This window comes from Pan paniscus, chromosome 1 (assembly GCF_029289425.2).
Source record: "Pan paniscus chromosome 1, NHGRI_mPanPan1-v2.0_pri, whole genome shotgun sequence".
NCBI lineage: Eukaryota > Metazoa > Chordata > Mammalia > Primates > Hominidae > Pan > Pan paniscus.
In genome coordinates this window covers 64658656-64679998 of record NC_073249.2, presented here as the reverse complement: position 1 = coordinate 64679998, position 21343 = coordinate 64658656, and the positions used below count along the sequence as shown (strand labels likewise).

Here is a 21343-nt window from a genome sequence, read left to right as displayed (position 1 = left end):
TTAAATCCCGGCTCCTCAGGAAATCATCCCCAAACACACCAGCTGGAATTGATATTTTTCTTTTCCAAATTCCTATGTAAATTCATGTCATTTATTTGGAATTGCTTATAGAGAGTTTCAGAGCGTTAAAGAACTGGAAAGGACCTAGGATTCAATACAATTCTCTCATCTCGCAGACGAAGAAAATGAAGTGCATAGGAGCTACGCAATCTACGTAAGTCACATAGACACACATTGGAGGCTATGAACCTAGTTTGCCCAATTCCCACTGCAGTCCATTGGTTTATGCCTCTATGCCTTCAGATTTACGGTCTGGTATTGCTGGTTATCTTCTCAAGAGAACATGACATCTCAACAATAGTACATATAGAGATCAGGGAACTTTCAATTCTTCGTTACTTCTTCAGCTCATAATTTATATGCATTAAATGTCGGATAATTTACTGGAGACTAACTGGCTGTTTTAGGTAATGATTACATCTATTAATCTATTACTTCGTAAATCCTCAAGTTCAGAAGATAACACTGGAAGGGGCCAAGGAGGTAGGAATAAAGCAGCAGCAAGGTAAATAGTAAGAGCTGATGACCACAATCAGAATGTTAAGCTAAGTTTAGAGTGGAAGGTCATTTTCCCAGGAGTAATTACACTTGCAGTTTTATCCTGCAAGGATGAAAAGTGTATGTTTGTTGTACGAGAGCGGAAGGGTGCCGAAGTTCATGTGAAGTTCTGCAGACCAAAGCCTGATGAGGATTTCCGCCGGGTGGGATAGGTTTAAGAGGACGAACTCATGAGAAAGAAGTCTGAGCCCAAACCCCAGAAGCCGGCCAGGAAGGTGTAAAGGGTGGGCCGAAGCCAGGGCAGAAGAACCCAAGCAGAAGGTTGAGCACGAGGTGGCTGCGCCGTCATCCGGGCGTTGCCCGGGGGCTACGTCGGACCGCGGTGGGCGCCGGGGGGGCGTGGCCGGCCAGCCCAGGGCGGGGCGGTGGCGCGGGTTCTCCAGGCCAACACGCGGCGGCGCACCCTCCCCTCGCGCCGCGGGCCTCCCCGCGCCGTGCACGTCCTCGTCCCGCGCCTCCGCCCCTCGCTCGCTCGCTCCTTCCCGCCCTCCCCGCAGCGCCGGCCGAGCCGGCTTCCCCTCAGTCTCTCATGAATATTGAGCGGCCCCTGTTGTATTTCCCGAGCTCCATTGCGGAAGCTGAGGCTCGCCATATTGTGCGGCGGCGCCGGCGGCCGCGGCAGCTGATACCAGAGTCTTGCTCCGGACGCGGCCAGCGGAGCCCCGGGCTGGGGCAGGAGCCGGTGAGTGGGGCGGGCGGGGAGGCGAAGGGCGCGGAAGCGGCGGGCCGGGACACGCGTCTGCTCGGCAGCGTTGCAGGCGACTGGCGGGGGCCCCGGAGTGTGGGGGGGGTGTGTGTCCGCGGGGGTGTGAAGGGACATGGCGCCGCCGCCGCCCCCGGCCGCTCTCGCGGCGGAGACGGCGGGTGAAGCGGGTTCTCATTGTTACCGTGTCTTCGAGGGTCGTGGGAGGGAAGGGAGCTGGTTTGCGGAGGACCCAGTCAGCGAAGCGCCGGGATTCCTTCCTTCGCCGCGAGCCTTTCGCTGCCCTTTCCTCTGCGCGGAGGCCGGAGCTGCGGCGCGGCCCCCTCGCCTCCGGGGGCGGGGGCCCCAGCCTCTCTGCAGCCCTACTCCGGAGGCGGACGGAGTGGAATGCGGGTTTTTTCTCTGGGCTTTCGCCTCGCAGCTAGGGATGTGTGTCTGCATCGTGGGGGTGGGGTAGGGGGCACTTTGTGCAGATATCGCTCCTTCCTTCTGGGGGGTCGGAGTGGGGGTTCCAGTGTAGAGGAGCTCCTCGACGTCGGGGTTCCTCGGGGAGACCCCTTCAGCTTCACACATTCCTGGAGTGCCGCCTCCTGCTCTGGAGTATCTGTTGCTGCTTTCTAAAGCCGTGAGCTTACCCAGGAGGAGTCGTGGGGGGAGGGGGTGTCTTGGTTAGTTTCTGCGGGAAGCTTCGCGTTTTGAACCGTGTCGTTTACGCTGAGATGCTAGTACCCACTTTTGCCGGGAGCCCACGTCCTGCTGGTCAGAATCGTTTACCTTCTACAGAAGTCGCCTTCTTGCTTTCAGAGATGGTGTTAGTAAAAATTGATCTCAAACTTTGAGGTTCATTCCAGTTATTTGCCCGCTAAGATCAATTATAGACTCATCTATTTGAAGCCCCTTTGGGTATTTTTTTCGAGGCTGTCGGAAGTTTTAGAGAATGTAACTTTACATTGTAAAATGATTTGAAGATGTCAGGTTTCTTTGAAGTGCCGTGAAAAGGATATAGATATGCACTCAGTATTTTAGTAATACGCTGTTTTTCAATTTAAAAAATTAAGGCATGGTTTCAGTGTTCTAAACCGAGGATATGTTTAAAACGAATGTACGAGCGATTTGCATTACATAATCTACTTTTGGTAATTCCAAGATGATCAGCTGGAATACTTAGTCTAATTGGTAGCTAATCTATCTGTTTTGTATTAAGTGCAGTTGTTGAATATTCTGATAACTGAGGTGGGTGTGAGAGTTTGCTTCTTATAGTGAAATTTGATCCTTGGATTTATAAAGTATTTAAATAGCAGCAATATGACTCTTGGTTATTCCCTTTTCCCCCTGAAATTTCTACTTTTCACAATCAACAAGTATCTTTAAAAATCTTGATTGTACTCTTAAACTACTTTTTAGCAAAATAATAGGTAGTTATAGGTGACTCCTTTTTCTAGGGGTAGCACAGCAAATATGGTCCCTCACTTTTTGTAAGGATTGTAGTTATTTTCCTCAGGTATCCTTGTGGCATCCACATTTGAGGTTAATTATAGTAGAGGCAGATTTACGAAGAAAAATTGCCCGAGTCAGGCCAATCCGTTTGAGTATTTGAAAAATAAGCTAGTTGTCCTAAAGTGTGTTGCATAGAAAAATTTCCAGTTACAATCACTAACATAATGTAGACCATGCAGACTTTCAAAATACTGGGAATTTGGAGTTTTTCTCTGCCTCTGTGAAGCTCCCAGGTTTGAATGGATAGAAATATAGACCAGGTCAGCAAACATGTTTGGAATTTTATTAGTGACCTACAGTTTGTGGTGTCACGTCTGTGTCTCTAATCTGATTTATTCATGATTTGTGTTTATATTATGCAGACTTTGGAGTAAAGGTGATATATATGCCTAATGAATAATATATAACCAGATGTTTCAGTGACAGTTTCATTTCTATACATTAGCAAAGAAGCATAATTTATTCCAGCAAGAGAAATGAGTTAATATTAAAACGCACTTTATTAAAATTATGGCAGTGTTTCTAGTATGACTTAAAGCGCTTCATAATTTTGAAATGACTCATTAAATTCTGGATAAACGAAAAATCCATCACAGTTTGCAGCTTTTAAAAGAAAAATAAGAGATTATGTACTCTGCGCACGTACAGATCTACAATTGGTTTTTAATTCGTGTTATTGCACACACTGTAGAAGACAGACATTGTCATCAGACAATGGTTAATTTCTCGATTGATTCATTTATTTGACATCTAAGCTGTCATAGTAACTTAGTGTTTATTTGCATTTAATACTGAGTAGGTGCCCATATAATTTGGGGTACAAAGGTATAATAGCATTTACATAGTCCATTCCTTAAGGGTCCAGATATCCTGACTGTTTGCCTACTGGTCTTCTACCCTTTCTACCTAATGTGTCTACTGGGTCTTCTGGTATTTCTTGTGGGAAGTGCAGTTTGATTGGTCTTACATAAATATTTTGACTGTGGTCATGGGACTCTTGGCATTTAAGTAGAAGCTAGTGTTAGTGTGTTGCCAGGCAGGAGCTAGGTGATGAGTCCCTGACTATAGGTGCTAAGAGCGTAGGTGTGACCCATTATCCAGTTTTATGTTGTGTGGAGCAACTCCGGTAGAATTGGCCATGTTCTTAATTCTCCTTTGCTTTACGGTTTTTAGACAGCTGAGGCAGAGTGGTATGATTAGGCTTAGTTATGTATCTTGTTGGATGCTCAAGGAGCTATATACATTACTAAAAATTCTAAGATTTCTATTGCTTAAATTTACTTCTCCCATTTCATTTTGAGAATTAACATGTTTGCCATTTATCATAATTTTTAAAAATCAGTTTATCTGTATTAAGTACAATGGTGAAAAGTTATTTTTGAAATTAACCTTGGGTTAAATTTTCTAATGAGAGCATACTATTAAGTGAAGTAACCAGCCAAATGAAAAACATGTAAGCATTTTGGTCATTTGTTTTCAAAAGATATGTTACTTACGGGATCTTCTGCAAGGGGGATTTCTTTTTGTTTTTATGCTATAGAGTGGAGTTGTATGAAGAGGTTAGATTCTAAAGTCGATGCATAGAATGAAAATCACATGTAGTAAAAAAAAAAATCATGCTTGAAAATCCCTCAGGAAGGCAGAACAACATACCAATAAGTTCAGCTAAGCTTTGGTGTTGGAACACATTGCAGTTTCTTGGTGTTTCTTTGAGCACTGCGTGAAGTAGTTAGCTTGCATTTAGGGACCTTGCATTTGGGGCGGGGATGGGGGAGGTGCGTTGGGAGGGGAGTGCCTTTAAATGTAAGAATCTGGATCCATTGGGAGGCCGAAGTAGGTGGATCACGAGGTCAAGTGTTCGAGACCAGGCTGACCAACTTGGTGAAACTCCGTCTCTACTAAAAATACAAAAATTAGCCAGGCATAGTGGCGCGCGCCTGTAATCCCAGCTACTCAGGAGGCTGAAGCAGGAGAATTGCTTGAACCCAGGAGGTGGAGGTTGCAGTGCATGCCACTGCACTGCATCCTGGGTGACGGAGCGAGACTCTGCCTCAAAAAAAATCAGGATCTCATGCCACACTATCAGAGGATGTGAGAACTGGGACCACTGGGGAATAGCAGAACATTTACTTTATCATTTCACATTATTTCTAGGATATGTGCTACATTAAAGGAGGTGAGTGCGTGTGTTTGGAATAACTTGCACTTTTAAAATTATTTCTCATTTTCTCTCATTTAAACAGTGTAGTAGTTTAAATCACAAAAATTATTTTTATGCTGCAGCTTAACAGAAGCAAATTTAGAGGGTTTCACGTTATCCTTTATGAAATAGTTTTTATGAAATAACCCAAATTTTGTTTACTTTCCCCTTCAGTGAAGCAACAAGATATCTGAGAGCAGTTAGAATTATTGTTTTACAATGTGCTAGGGTACAGTAGAGAAAACGGAGACTTTAGTAAGAATTTCAACAGAAAGGATTTAATATAGGGAGTTGGTTAGATGAGTGTATAAAAAAAAAAAAGCGGGGGAGGGGGGAACATTACAGTAATCAGAACCTAAGAGCTCAGAGAAGAGGTTCTATGGACCCGGTGCTGGACTTTTGAGTAGGTCAGCATTGTGTGCTTGCTGCTAGTACTTATAAAGGCATGTGTTATTGCTGGTTCTGGGAGAACCACAAAAACCTGGAGACTGGAACCATTTGCTAACTGCCAGGGTCAGGGGCTGCATTTGCTACTGACAGGAACTGGAAAGATGTCCCGTCTCCCATCTTCCTGTTTTCCAGTCTTCACTTACTGCTGCTATTGGCAAAGCCTAAGGAGATCCCAGCTGGCAAAGGAGTTGGTGAAATATAGTTGCAGTCTCAGCCATAACAACAGAGTCTGGGAGAGTAGTTTCGGAGTTGAGAGACAATAAGTAAATGATCTGGACGAATAGTGTAGGTTAAGATGTAGTAATTTAAATAGGGAATTCTGTGTTAACGTTGCCTTTCAAAAAGTATTTATCTTCTGTATGCCAGACCCTGTGCAAGGGATTAGGAATAGAAAAATGAATCGAAAAAGGTCTTGTCCTTGAGGAATTTATAGTGTAAGTGGCAATGACAAACTACTGTACAGTGTTTTCAGTGCAATAGCAAATGAGTGCTATGTTTTGGGAGCCCAAAAGACAGCAACCAACTTGCCTCTTCTCTGCCTACCTAACTTTATAACTACTCTTTTTATCTTCTATCCTGATTAAATCCAATTTCATTCTTTCTGACTGCTATGTTCAACCCAACTCCTGTGAAAGCTTTTTCTGAGATGTCTCAATTTCGTCACATAATTATTATTTTGTATTTCTCTGTGCTTTATTCATCTAGATTATAAAGACCATTGCTTTCTTTGCACTTTTAGCTTAGTACTGTGCACATAGATACTTGAGAAATACTTTTTTCAGTGGCTGATGGAAATAAAATATTGATCATTACCTTTTTAGACATCATTTCTTCCTTCCAAGGTCATTAGAAAATAGTTTGGGTAAAGTGTTACTTGATTTTACAGATAGAAAAATTGAAAGGGTAAAATAGTAAATTTAAACTGCATAGTACCAATAGGTGATCTAAAAATGGGGCTTTGGATTTCTGATCAGCTATCTTTCAGGGCCAGCAATTTTGACAGGCATTCCTTTTGATGGCTAAATAAAATTCTCTCCTACTTCTTAGTATTTTATAAACTGATGTTCTCAATCTCAAGGTATTTCGGTGTGGGATGGGGAGAAATTCCTCATTTCAGTTCCCAAAAATAAAACATTATGTAGTTTCTTAATTGTCCACTCTTTGTTGTCTTTTTTTCTCCTTCCTGTATTGATGACCACTACCTCTATTCGCAATTGCGAAATGTGCAAATCGACAGTACTTCATTTTGACTTTTTAGAAGAGTGTTCTGCTTGTTTCCCACACCATTCACACACCATGTTGATTTACTTTAAAACCAACTAATTCTTCACTTAAAAAAAAAGATGTATGCCTCCATGCCAGTAATTGCATTAAACCCTCACTATTTACACTGTTTGCTATATAGAGTCTTATTCAGTCTGGGACGGCTGTCTTGGAACCCAGCCAAATGTTTTCTAGAAGGCTTTACTGTATTACAGAAGGGGTAGTATTGTGTATAGTAGGAGTTGCAGAATTGAATGCAGGAGACTTGGTTTCTAGGTCTGGTTCCACTACTAGCAAGATTCTTGGCCTTTCTGAGTCTCTTTTCTTTTGTTAAAAAAAAAAAAAAATGCCAGCCTCACTGACTTTACAGATTATTTGAAAAGATATAAGAAGTAATGTACGTAAAGCGGTCTTTGTAAAGAGTAAAGCACATGGTAAGTGTAAGGGGTGTATGTGAAGAAAAAAGTGAGAGTGAGATCCATTGGTCCCTGGCTTGGATCCTGGGGATTGTTTTGTGTCTATTTTCAAGTTGTTGAGTTTCTATATTTAAAAAAGTGTTTAGGGTGGTAACGGGGTGTGGGAGGAGTTGTGGATGTCCTATAACCCTACTTGTCACAAATCTGGTTGGTAGTGTAGCATTCCCCCTCCTTAACTAATTCTTTTTTTTTTCATCTTTCAGAATTTTTTATTGAGGTATAACAACTGTATACAAAAATACACACCAATTTTTACATATATACACACATTTTATGTATATATGTATATACATATTATATATATACATGCATATATATGTAAAAATGTGTGTATGTAAAAAGTCGTATTTGTATTTATACATATATTTATAATATACATATTATATATACATTTTTACATATATATATATATATATATATGCATGCACCCATGTAACACTTCTCAAATTAAGAAGTGGAACATTCTATTACCCAGGAAAGTTTCAGTGTTAGCCTTCCCTGCCAATCCTTTTCCCTCACCTGTGACACCCCCCATTATTTTCCTCCTCGTTTGATCTGACATCATGGAATATCTGTTCTTCCTTCAGACCATTTCAGACTCATTCCTTCCTCCCATTCCTCTTCGGAGACCTTTCCTAATAACTGCAGCACTCTTGACCTCTCCTACCACTAAACCGGAGGTATCCAAAGTAGGGCCAGGCAATCTAGCATGTAACACACAGGTTTCTAGCACCGCTATTCATGATACCCAAAAAATGGAAACAGCCCAAATGTCTGTCAACAGATGAATGGATAAACAAAATGTGGTATAAACTTACAGTGGAATATTATTCAGCCATAAAAAGGAATAAAGTACTGACACATGTTACAATGTGGATGAACCTTGAAAATATGCCAAGTGAATGAAACCAGCCACAAAAGGCCACATATTACATGAGTCCATTTCTGTGAAATATCCAGAATAGAAAAATCCATAGATTGGTGGTTGCCAGAGGTTTGGGAGATGGGAATGAAACTGCTTAATGGGTAAAGAGTTTTACTTTGGAGTAATGGAAATGTTTTGGAACTAGGGTTAGTGGCTGCACAAGACTGTGAATGCACTAAATGCCACTAAATGTTCAATTTAAAATGGTTCATTTCACCCCAGTAAGTTTTTTTTAAAAATGAGGTGACCATCGTTTTAGGTGAGCTGAAAAGTTTGAATGAGGCATAGGCTCCTTGAATTTTTAAGCTGTGAAGTGCTGGGCAAATATCAGCTGGGGATGCTGAAGGAAGGAACAACCAGAGGGTCAGCAAGTGTGGCTTCAAAGCTCTGCCTCAAGTAATGACGGTGATAATAAGAGATGGCTGTACTACAGCTACAATGCTTAATATGAGCCAGGCACTGTTATAGGTACTTTACATCTAAAACTTACTAAATCCTTAACAACTCTAAGAGGTGGTATGACATCACATTTCCATTATAGACAAGGAAACTGAGGAATTAAGAAGTTTAAATGAGGTCTCCAAGACACAGGAAATGACATAGTCCACATTTGAACCTAGGCAAATCAGGCTCTAGACATTGAAGTCTCAACCACCAGGCTCTGCTCTAGGAACTCTCCAGGTTTTATCTCATTTAATCCTTTATTAAGGAAGGTATTATTGTTATTATTCCCATAAAAAAATCCCCTCCATAGTCTCCCCACATTCCATGCCTTCTAGTTTTCCCCCTACATTTATTTTTATGTTGATCCACATACTCCTGTCATTATTTTCTCACTTTGCTTCATTTTCCTTTTTTCTTTTTCTTTTTTTTTTTTAAGAGACAGGATCTTGCTATGTTGCCCAGGCTGGAGTGCAGTGAGGCAATCATAGCTCACTGCAGTCTCCAACTTTGGGCTTAAGTGATCCTCCCGCCTCAGCCGCCTTTGTAGCTGAGATTATAGGAGTGTGCCACCATGCACTAATATTCTTATTTTCTTTCTTTCTTTTTTCTTTATTTTTGTAGAGATCGGGGTCTCATGTTGCCCAGGCTGGTCTTGGACTCCTGGTCTCAAGCAGTCCTCCCTCCTTGGCCTCTCAAAGTGCTGGGATTACAGGCTTTGGCCACCACATTCAGCCTGAATTTTATTATTTGCATTTTCTTTTGGTCTCCCATTACTAGAAGGCAGGGATTTTAATTACTGTTGATTTCCCAATATCCAAAACAATGTGTGGTACGTAATAGGCTCTCAATAAATATCTAAAAGGAATGGTGCACGTGACATTAAGTAGTATTAGGTCTTGTGTGCCTGTGTTTTAATAAATAAGATTATATAATGTGCAGTGTTCTGCTTTTTAAACTTAATGTCTTGTATTAAAAAAAAAAAAGTCACTACCTAGATGTAGCTCATTCTTGGATGGATGTTAGTAACCCAGATTGAATGTAGCAGCGTTCACTTAACCAGTTTCCTGTTAATCTACATTCCCCCCCCCCCCGTGTTTCTCTAGCACGCAAACAATATGGCATTAAACATCTTCACAAATGACTTTTGTATATGTGTACTTATTCTCTATAACTAGTGTCTAGAAGTGAAACTGCCGGGAAAAAGGATATATACTTTAAAAACGTCTGTGGGTAATGCCAAGTTTTACTCATTATCCACTCCTGGTAGAGCTGCTAGGGCACGCAACGGGTTTCAATATGCCTTGGACTAAACTGGACATTATCATTCATTCTTTTTGCTAATCTGAAGGCGGAAAACGAACCCCCAGTTTACAGGTAAGGAAATGGCGGCTTAAGTTCAGGAACTGTTCACATACATAACCGACAAGTGGCAGAGCCGTGTTTTGGCATCAGAAGCGACTCCGGAGAGGACGTGTCAAGGCTGGACACTGTGCTCTGTGTCCTGGGGCACGTCTGGTGATAGCTGGGCCTTGCAATACTGGCAAGCAGGCCTTCTTCTCCCATCTGGGTCTCTGGCCCCTCCGGGCCGGCCGAACGCCGACTCTTCTCCATTACGAGTGCTCTTCCTGAGAGCGGGTTCCTCAGCTCTGAAATGGCGGCCGCCAGGACCCCGAGGCCACGCCTCTAGAGGCGGGGCCTGAATTCCTAAATAATTGTCTTTCAAGATTGACATGTCGCCTCAGTTTCTTTGTAATCTCTCTTTCTTTGTGGGTTTTTAAAAATTTTTTATTATTTTTTTCTGTTTTAAGACAGGGTCTCTTTCGCCGGGGTTGGAGTGCAGTGGCGCGATCTCAGCTCACTGCATCCTCCGCCTGCCGGGGTCAAGCGATCTTCCCACCTCAGTTTCCTGAGTAGCTGGGACCACAGGCGGGCGCCGCCACGCCCGGCTATTTTTTTTCTATTTTTGGTGGAGACAAGGTTTCTCCATGTTGCCCAGGCTGGTCTGGAACTCCTGAGCACAAGCAGTCTGCCTGCCTCGGCCTTCCAGAGTGCTAGGATTACAGGCATGAGCCAATGCACCGGCTGTTTCTTTTCACCAGGGTTGCATGTGTTGATTTTATCTTGAGAGAACACCCCAAAGGTTTCATTACACATGTAGGAACAAAACTATCACTTTGCAGATTGTTTAAATGACTAGGGCCTTAGGGAATAGGGAAAGTATGCTCTGCAGATCGAGTATCCCTTAACCAAAATCCTTAGGACCAGAAGTATTTTGGATTTCAGATTTATTTTTCCGGATTTTCTAATATCTGTATTATACTTACCAGTTGAGCATTCCTAATTCAAAAATCTGAAATCAGAAATGTTCCAATGAGCATTTCTTTTTAGCATGATTTTTTGAGCATCATGTCCATGTCCAAAAAGTTTTAGATTTTCTTATTGGGGTGATAAACCTGTATCGTTTATTTTGGCTAGAAATTACTGTTGTAGGTTTTTGTTTGTTTGTTGTTGTTTTTAAATTTAAATGGGGTCTCACTTTGCTCCTCAGGCTGGAGTGCAGTGGTGCTATCTCAGCTCACTGCAGCCTCCGCCTCCCAGGTTCAAGCTATTCTCCTGCCTCCTGAGTAGCTGGGATTACAGGTGAGCGCCACCACGCCCAGCTAATTTTTGTATTTTGAGTAGAGTTGAGGTTTCACCATGTTGGCAAGGCTGGTCTCGAACTCGAACTCCTGATTTCAAGTGATCCATCTGCCTCGGCCTTCCAAAGTCTGGGATTACGAGGTGTGAGCCGCCGTGCCTGGCCTGTAGTTTCGTTTTATATGAGAGTTATATCAGATTCAGAGAATCTCTGCTTTTAAAAATATACTTGGTAAGATTGGAAGTTATATCTGTTGTTTAGTTTTAATGAACCTATCCTTTTGTCCTTGATCTTAAAATTTTTAGTTAGCATATTTGTGAAGAAAACAGGGCTCTTTGAATTAGTGCAAAAGTGCTTTTTTTAAATGTAGATAGCTGTGGGGTGCTATCCTCTAGTAACATTTCCTCACATAATTGTAAAGTAATGTATGTTTTTAAAGGCTCTCAAATATTAAAGTACTATCTAGAATAGTCAATCTAAATTTCTTTATTCTTAATGTTATTAGAATTGTTACAGTTGCATTGAAATGTAGGTCCCATTTATCAGTTTGGATTGCTCTGTGATGATTTGTTAGTCTTCTGAAATATTTTTTTCAGGAGTTCTCCATTACTTGAAGAGTTCTCCATTACTTGGAAAGATAATATTACAGTTGTGTATAGTGTAGATAACATTATTAATGTCAGTTTAATTTGTTCTGAAAGCTTTTGGGTAATCTTTGGAATAATTGATTTAGGAAAATTAAGACAATATTGGTTTGCCAGTGAAAAAAAATTTTACAAGATAAATTATCCATCATTCTTTTTTTTTTTTCCTCATTTTTTTAGAGACAGGGCCTCCCTCTGTTGTGCAGACTGGAGTGCAGTGGCGCGATCATAGCTTACTGCAGCCTTGAACTCCTGGGCTCAGGGGATCCTCCCAACTTAGCTTCCTGCGTAGGTGGAACTATAGGCGTCTACCATCACACCTGGCTCATTTATTTTTTTTTATTTTTTATTTTTGTAGAGACGGGGTTTAGCTATGTTGCCCAGGCTGGTCTCAAACTCCTGGCCTCAAGTGATCCTCCCTCCTTGGCCTCCCAAAGTGCTGGGATTACAGGTGTGAGCCACTGCACCTGGCCTATCATTCATTTCTTAAATGGATTGTTTTTATTTTTAATCCCTGTGTTCAATATGTTGCTTAGTCCTTTTGGAGGTAGTTTAAGAGCTAAGAATGGGGGTAAATTCATAAATTATTACTTAAAATGTCTTTGAATAAAATAGTATTCAGTTGTTGCTTTATTCATTTTTAAAATTTATTTTTTAAATTTAGGAAATTGAAGAAGTAGGAAAAAATGCTTTTGGTATTTAATCAGTCTTATATTTTGCTCTATTTCCCTTTGGAAATAAATTTTAGATTTTGGTTTGATTTTGTTTAAAACATAGTTTTAACTGTATTTTATATGTAGATCTAAATTTATGTGTGTTTTAAAACCTGGGCTGGGTGCGGTGGCTCATGCCTGTAATCCAGTACTTTGGGAGGCAGAAGCAGGAGGATCACTTGAGACTAGGAGTTCAAGACCAGCCTGGGCAACATAATGAAACCCTGTCTCTATAAAAAAGAAAAATAAAATTAGCTGGGTGTGGTGGTGCACACCTGTAGTCCCAGTTACTAGGCAGGCTGATGTGGGAGGATTGCTTGAACCCAGGAGTTCGAGGCTGCAATCAGCCATGATCACACTGTTTCACTCTAGCCTGGGCAACCCTGTTTCAAAAAATAAATAAATAAATAAATAAATAAAATCTAAATATAATTAACATTTTCTGTGCCATAGCTAGTTTGTTAACATTTTTAATGATTAATATTTTAGGTGTATGAACCATAGTATATTTAATCATTTCATTGTGGTTCGTTTATAAGTTTTTTTAAGATTTGTATTTATGTTCATGATAAGGACATCCATTATTCATGTGGCTGTGGGATGGAAGTAAAGCAGTACCTGTTGTCCTCGTAAGTTTACCTTTCCAAGAATGAATCTGTAGCTGTCTTTGATGGCAGTAGCTTGTTGTGCAGTAGAGCTGAAGAAAACAAGGAATGAAAGAAGATAGCCTGTTTCCCCATTTAGGCTTGAGAATTCTTTTTTAGGTAGTGCAGAGCATATGTTCTTGACCTTCAGTCCAGGAGTCTCTAAGGATCCACGAATACAGTCATCCGTCTGTATCCATGGTTTCGTATCCTTGGATTCAACAAACTGCAGGTGGAAAATTACTCTAAAGGGGAAAAAAAAAAACCAGTAAAACAGTTCAAAAATAATACAAATTTTTGGCCAGGCAAGGTAGCTCATGCCTATAATCCCAGCACTTAGATGGATGGGTCACTTGAGCCCAGATGTTTGAGACCAGGCTTGGCAACATGGTGAGACCCTGTCTCTACAAAAAATACAAAAATTAGCCGGGCTTGGTGGTGCACACCTATAGTCTCAGTTACTCAGGAGGTTGAGATGGGAACATCACCGGAGCCTGGGAGGGTTGAGGCTGCAGTGAGCCTTGATTGCGCCTTTGCATTCCAGCATTGGTGACAGAGCGATACCCCATCTCAAATAATAATAGTAATACAAATTTTAAAGATGCAGTCTAGCAACTAGTTACATAGCATTTATATTGTATTAGGTAGTATAGGTAATCTAGAGATGATTTAAAGAATATCAGAGGATGTGTGTAGGTTATGCAAATATTACCCCATTTTATTTATGTAAGGGATTTGAATATCTGTGGCTTTTGGTGTCTGTGGTGTGCGGGGTATCTTCAGAACCCCATGAATACTCAGGGAGGACTGTACTCTGTAATTTTGTGTGCATGTGCTTTCGTATGTCTTTTTTTCTCCCAGAGGTGAGAGTTCCTTACTTTCATCAGATTCTTAAGAGGAATGTAGACCCAGAAAAGTTAAAAACCATGGACTTAACAGGAATTTTGTTAAAAGTGGAAGTAGAGGGAAAACTGTAAAAAGTATTTGAAACAGTATCTGTTGTCTTGAATTAATGTTGGTTTTCCTTCCTCTTTATTGTTCGGTAATGTGGAATGAGTTTTGCTTTTGAGAGAATGGATTTTGCTACTTTAACTACTTAAGTTTTTCTTTATTGTGTTATGGTTTTCTCTTTTTAATATTGATTATTTGAAGAACTCACATTAAGATTATCAAAGTCTAGTTGCTTATAAGTAGCTTTGCCCTAATGGGCATTTCGGTTTATGTATTTTTATTGTTTGGAGCTCTTTGCAATATTTCCAGAGCAATAGATTTTTTTAGATATCACTTAAAACATGCTCATTTTATAGATAAAGACGTTTAGGTCTGTATATTGACTTGGTTAAAGTCATGTTGATTTCCAGTATATATGAAGTGTGCCATACTTTTGCTGCTTTTGTGAACCTAAATATTGTGCTAATTTTAGATTTATCAGAACTATAAAACTTCTACTAGTTTCTGGTTTCTTGTTCTAGCTTCCTCTTCCTGGTCCCTGGCTTTCTTTCAGCCTTTGAAACCTCTGGAGCTACTTCTGCCAGGATTAAGCTTTTTTGTTGCAAGTTGCAGAAATCTGGCGACAAGGCCAGAAGAGAAGAGAGAGATTAAGTTAGTCTACCTTTTGGAATTGTTTCAAGAACAAAAAATGAGAATAGAAGTCTCCTGAATCCCAGTCTGGATAAAAAAAAAAAACCCTCCGTAATAGTTTTTCTTTTTCTTTTTCTGCAAAAGAAAATCTACCTATGTGACGGGGGACACAGGAAACACATTCTTTGCTTATCTGTTCTTGGCTATTTTTGCCTTAAAACTGCTAAAAATCTGTGCCTTATTGTAATATGGTAACAGTAATAGTGGGAGTTGAAATACTGAGGGAAAAAAGTACCGAGTCCATATCACCTTCTAGAACATAACTTTTACGTAGCTGTCCTTGTAGCGCAGATGCAAATTAGTGTTATCTCTAATCACATTACCTTACAAGTACTTCCAGTCATTACATATGGTATTAATTGTTATATTTAACGACTGGAAAAGTGTCCTGGTTGCAGCAGACATCTTCATGTTAATGGCATTATTGTTGTAGTAGCAGTAGTAATAATCATATGTTTGGTTGGGGGCTAAGAGCATGGCCTTCTCACTCAGACCTGGGTTTGAGTCTTGCCTCTGACATTTACTATGAGACCATTAAGCACGTTAATAGCATTATTTTCCACAACTGGGATTACTTGGACAAAGAATATGAAAATTATATTTTTATCTCTAGAAATGAATTCCTTAGCTGGTTTTTGAATGGGTTATTCCAGTTCCTGTTAGAAGAGTGTAGAGGTATTAGCCTTCAACTTTTCTCTCTCATCTTTCTGAATCTGATTATTTTCTTAGGTCTCTACCTGACCACAGATTTAATTTGCCAACAGACTGTGGCCTTCCCAGAAAAATAGAACTTGTTAGTATATTTCCAGTGACACAAGGGAATGTTACTGTGACTTCTTGCGTTGCCACTTGCTAAAGCTAACATTGGCACTTGATGAACATTTCTCTACCCAGGAAAGGATAACAATCTTGGAATATACCACTTTACAGAAGCTGCTGACTTATGCTGTGGCATATGAGGCCCTGGACTAAGAGTCAGTAGTTAGACTTCTCTTTTTGGTTTGTCTTTAATTCAGATCTGTGTAAATCTTTTAGCTTTGCTTTATGCCTTAGTTGTGTTTCACATATCCCTTACAAAGATACAGATAACTGATCTGTGTCATTAAGTCTACAGGTTTATTTATTGGGGCCAGTCATGTGTGGTGTCAGCATAGAGTGGCAGTCAACAGTCAGTAGTAACCTGGATACTGCCACCACATAAGTATACTCCCTTGTTTAGAGGTTCCTATTATCTGAGTAGGGATATGAACTGAAGTTGGTAGTTTCCCTTGCTCACTTAAGGACTCAAAATTTTTCTGTTCTGCTTAGGAAATTATTGACATTCTTTGTTTCTCTTGGTCTGAGGGCACTCGGAGAATTAAAGGTAGTCCTTTATAAGAATGTGATGAATTTAGTGTAGAGTTGATATGTGTTCAGGACTGAGAGCCTGGGTTATGCCAAAGTCTGAGGTTTAGTTGACTAATGGGTCACTAGATTTAAATAAATTGGATGAATCAGTAGACTGGAAACCCTTTGGCAAGCAGAGGTTGAAACATCCTTGGAGAAGATGAAAAAATCTAGCCTGGCAGATGAGAACCAGGAGGAATGAGTACCAGTGTAAGGAATATGTCTTGTCAGAGGGACAGACAGTTAAGAATTGAGGAAACAGGCTGGGCAAGGTGGCCCACACCTGTAATCCCAGTGTTTTGGGAGGCTGAGGTAGGAAGATCACTTGAGGCCAGGAGTTCAATACCAGCCTGGGCAACATAGCGAGATCCCATCTTTATGAAAAGTTAAAAAAGTAGCCGAGCGTGGTCATGAGTCTGTAGTCCTAGCTGCTTGGGAGGCTGCCATGGGAGGATTGCTTGAGCCTAGGAGTTTGAGGTTACAGTGAGCCATGAGTCACTGAGCCACTGCACTCCACTCTGGGTGCCGGAGTGAGACCCTATTTCTCTCTCTCTTTTTTTTTTTTTTTTTGAGACGGAATCTCCCTCTGTCGCCCAGGCTGGAGTGCAGTGGCGGGATCTTGGCTCACTGCAAGCTCTGCCTCCCGGGTTCACGCCATTCTTCTGCCTCAGCCTCCCGAGTAGCTGGGACTACAGGCGCCCGCCACCATGCCCGGCTAATTTTTTGTATTTTTAGTAGAGACGGGGTTTCACCATGTTAGCCAGGATGGTCTCAAGACCCTATCTCTTAAAAGGGGGGGAAAAAAAAGGGAAACAGAAATGAAAGCTTCTGATCTCAGGCAGAAACCAACCCACCAAACAAAAAAAAGACACAAGATCACAAAACCCCGAATGTGCAGCCTTTAGCACCAAGGCCAACAGTATAGAGGAAAACGATAGCTAGCTCATTGTTTCAAATACATATGCAGTTATGGCAGGTGGATGTGGAGAAGTATGGAACTAGCTATTCTCTTTAAGACAGAGTGGAAAAAAAACGGCAGGAATCATTAGCTATGACTTGGGGGAAGCTAGATGTGTGAATTTTAATATGCAGTATACCTCTTTTTGACTTAGAAGATAAAAGATTAGAGGAAACAACTGGTTGCTGGCTGAAGTATTCAAGTTGAAAGACATTGTTAAAGGTAGAGTATTTTCTTAGCTCAGGAGAACAAGACTGTTTTTAGGCAATGTACTGTCAGAAACATTTAGCATGCTTTGATCCACAGAATATTACAGTTTAGAGAGCTCTTGATGCTACTTAACATAAAGGTTTAAATTTACAAATGAGGAAACTGGACCCTCAGCTATAAGTGACCAGCCCTGTGGTTCACCCAAGAATCTAGAAGCAGTGCTTCTTTACCATTCAAGTGTATTTGTATAATAGAAAATTTGTGCTTACTCCTGTTTCAGTAACCAGTATTCCTGTAATCAAGTTATCTCCACCTTGTGGCAGCAAATATTTTACAAGGCTGAGTACAAACATGGAAGAAAACTGCTAGGGAGAACTTTTAACTGCTTTTGAGGAAGAAAGAGGCAGGTAGCTTTGTGACAATTGTGTTGCTTTTTCAAAGGCAGCTGTGGGGATAGTGTTCTCATTGCCATGTTCATATTTTGTAACCTTATTAAGGAATTTATACACTGTGTATACCTGAATCAGGCAATCATTTATTGTTGACAGTGTAGGAAGTTATAGTGTATTAAGCTCATGTTTTACAGTTTTCAGATAGACACACATGCATATTATATACACATAAAATATATGTGTATATATTCACATATACACATATTTCTCTCTCTTTTCCCATCTTTGTCATGAATTAGAAGATAGCATGCTAACTTATCAGTGGAGAAGAGAGAACTAAACAATGATGTTGGGAAACTTGCCCATTACATGGAATGGAGTAGCTAGATCCTATCCTCTTTACATGTAAAAAAAAATTGCAAGAAAGTATAGGTGGTTGTTTTTTATAATTTTAGAGTATGGCTTCCAAAGATGCCATAGAAGAAAAGTACACTAAAAATATATAAAAGATAAAAGTTGTATACTGAAGAAGTCAAAGACAAAAGACAAAGCAGCAAACTGGGGAAAATTAACACTCATGACAGACAAAAGGTCAATTTCCTTAAAAGAAGGAGTTCTTACAAGTTAACTTAAAAAAAAAAAACCTGACAGAAATGGATATAAATAATTGGTAGACCCCCCCCCCCCCAAAAAAAGGCCAATAAAGCTGTGAAAAGATACTGTTTCACTCATGATTGAGGCTTGCCAATTAAAACAACAAAGAAGTATCATTTCCCTCCCACTTATCAGATTGGGCAGGGTTTTTAAAAAAAATGTTGCTCTTCCCTAATTGGTAGAAATGTAAATTGGTATAATAATTTAGCAGTATTTGTCAGAATAAAAAAATGTACTTGCCCTTTGATCCAGTAATTCCACTTCTAGGAATTTGTCCTGGACAACTTTTTGCCAAGGGTAACTTCTTACGGTTAAAGTTAGCAAAATATACACTAAACCAGTAACTGTAAATGAGTGAATTCTGAGCAATGTCTTTATTTGGGGAAGTACCATTTGGAAATGCCAGATGTTTCTTAGGTCACTGAAACAGTAATTTTTACACAGAATACGTAGAATAGTGGTTCTCAAAACTGGCTGCACGTAAAAACCATTTGGCTGGCTTTTAAACTGGGGGTGGATGAGGGGTAAAGATACTGATTCAGTGAGTCTGAAATGCAACCTTGGTATCAGAATTGTTTAAAATTTCATCCAGATGAAAGATGATTCCTTATATATAGCCAGATTTGAGAACTGCTTCTCTAGAGGAAGACTCTTTTCCTGTGAGTGCATTTAGTTTTCTTTTGGCAGAAGATAAGACTATTGAGAAAATAAACCGAAGTTCGCATTTTTTGTCACCTTCTCCCACTCTTACCATCTTCTGGTAATTAGGGTTCATCTGGTGTATAAGTTTCATATAGTTACTGTAACAAATTACCAAAATGTAGTAATTTGAAACAACACAAACTTACTATTTTACAGTTCTGGCAGTAAGAAGTCCAAAATGAGTCTTACGGGATTGAAATTAAGGTGTTGGAAGGTCTGTGACGTTTCTGGAGTCTCTAGGGGAGAATTCATTTTCTTTCATTTTCTAACTTCTGGAGGTTACCTGCATTCTAATTTGCAGCCCCTTCTTCCATCTTCAGGCCAGCTTCCCAGTGTCTTAGATTGCTCTCTTGGACTACTACCCTGGCCTACTTCATCACAGCTTCTTTGACTCTGCTTCTCACATCACATCGCTTTGTCTGCCTCTTAAGGACCTTTGCAGTTACATTGTGCCAAACCTGGATAATCCAGGATAATCTCCCCATCTTAAGAGCTGTAATTTAATTGTATTGGCAAAGTCCATTTTGCCATGTAAGGTTAACATGCACAAATTCTGGGGATTAGGACGTGGACACCTTTGGGGACCTATTATTCACACTGCCATAGTTAGAGACTTAATTCAGAAGGGCATTTAAAATTAACAAATGGAATATTTCAATCTGTCTTAAATTTATATCATATTCTAGCCCTAAATAAATTAGCTTCTATATAGTAAGTTATGATTAATGTTTATTACCTCAGGAACAATCTTCAATTTCTACTTTATTCTTAGGAATGTAGGTTGGATAGGATAGGATAGCTAGTCTTATTGCACCAATAATAATAGCTATTGTTTATTCTTCATAGAATCCTACTGAATAGGTACTTTATTTCAACACTGGCAGGATTTCATACTCTGATTTTTTTGGTAATGCTTTGGATAGTCTAGATGGTCTCCAATTTACAGTGGTTCGACTTACGATTTTTCAACTTTACAGTGGTACAAAAGCAATATGCATTCAGCATGCTCCTTGACTTGTGATGGGGCTGCATCTGGATAACCCATATTAAATTGAAAACATTGAAAGTTGAAAACACTTTAAGCTTATATTTTCACCTTACTGTGGTTTCACTTTAGACTTAAGATATTTTCAATTTTTGATAGGTTTATTGGGATGTAACCCCATGTAGGTCAACGAGCATCTTTATTGTTATCTTAATAATATTTTGTCTTCAAATCCATGAACATGGGATGTCTTTCCATTTATTTATGTCTGTAATGCCTTTCAGAATGTTTTGTAATTTTCATTATACAAGTCTTGTGCCTCCTTGGCTTAAGTTTATTCCTAAGCATTATTATTTTATGTTGTTGTATATGGAATTTTTTTTTTAATTTCCTTTTCAGGTTGTTCATTGTTAGTGTATATGAATGAAACTGATTGTTTTGTTTTTTTCTTGCAACGTTGCTGAATTCATTTATTAAGCTTTTTACAGTTTTGTGTGTATGTGTGGAGTCTTCAGGGCTTTCTGCATATAAGATCATGTTGAGAGATGAAGCCAGCTGGACTTCTGGGTCGGGTGGGGACTTGGAGAACTTTTCTGTCTAGCTAAAGGATTGTAAGATGCACCAGTCAGCACTCTGTAAAAACACACCAATCAGCCCTCTTTGTCTAGCTAAAGGATTGTAAATTTACCAATCAGCCCTCTGTGTCTAGCTAAAGGATTGTAAATGCACCAGTCAGCACTCTAAAAATGCACCAATCAGTGCTCTGTGTCTAGCTAAAGGATTGTAAATGCACCAGTCAGCACTCTGAAAAAATGGACCAATCAGCACTCTGTAAAATGGACCAATCAGTAGGATGTGGGCAGGGCCAAATAAGGGAATAAAAGCTGGCCACTGGAGCCCCCAGTGGCAACCTTCTCTGGTCCACTTCCATGCTGTGGAAGCTTTGTTGTTTTGCTCCTCACAATAAATCTTGCTGCTGCTCACTCTTTGGGTTGGCACTACTACTTTTATGAGCTGTAACACTCACCATCAGGGTCTGCAGCTTCATTCCTGAAGTCAGCCAGACCATGAACCCACCAGGAGGGCCAGACAACTCCAGACGCGCCACCTTTAAGAGCTGTAACACTCACTGCGAAGGTCCACAGCTTCACTCCTGAAGTCAGCGAGACCACTAACTCACCGGAAGGAAGAAACTCCTAG

The 21343-nt window shown here is 40.2% G+C and overlaps 1 protein-coding gene across 2 annotated transcripts in view; it reads left to right on the top strand.

Annotated features, from left to right (window-relative positions):
• The first annotated feature begins 956 nt into the window (after positions 1-956).
• RNF2 (ring finger protein 2) overlaps positions 957-21343 on the top strand; it is a 58400-nt gene continuing 38013 nt past the window's right edge. Inside the window, exon 1 of one of the 2 annotated variants that reach the window (XM_003815602.7) lies at positions 957-1300. The gene's annotated coding sequence lies outside the window, so the exon portion shown is untranslated. The remainder of the gene's footprint in view (positions 1301-21343) is intronic. The other variant, XM_034942408.3, reaches the window with a different exon arrangement.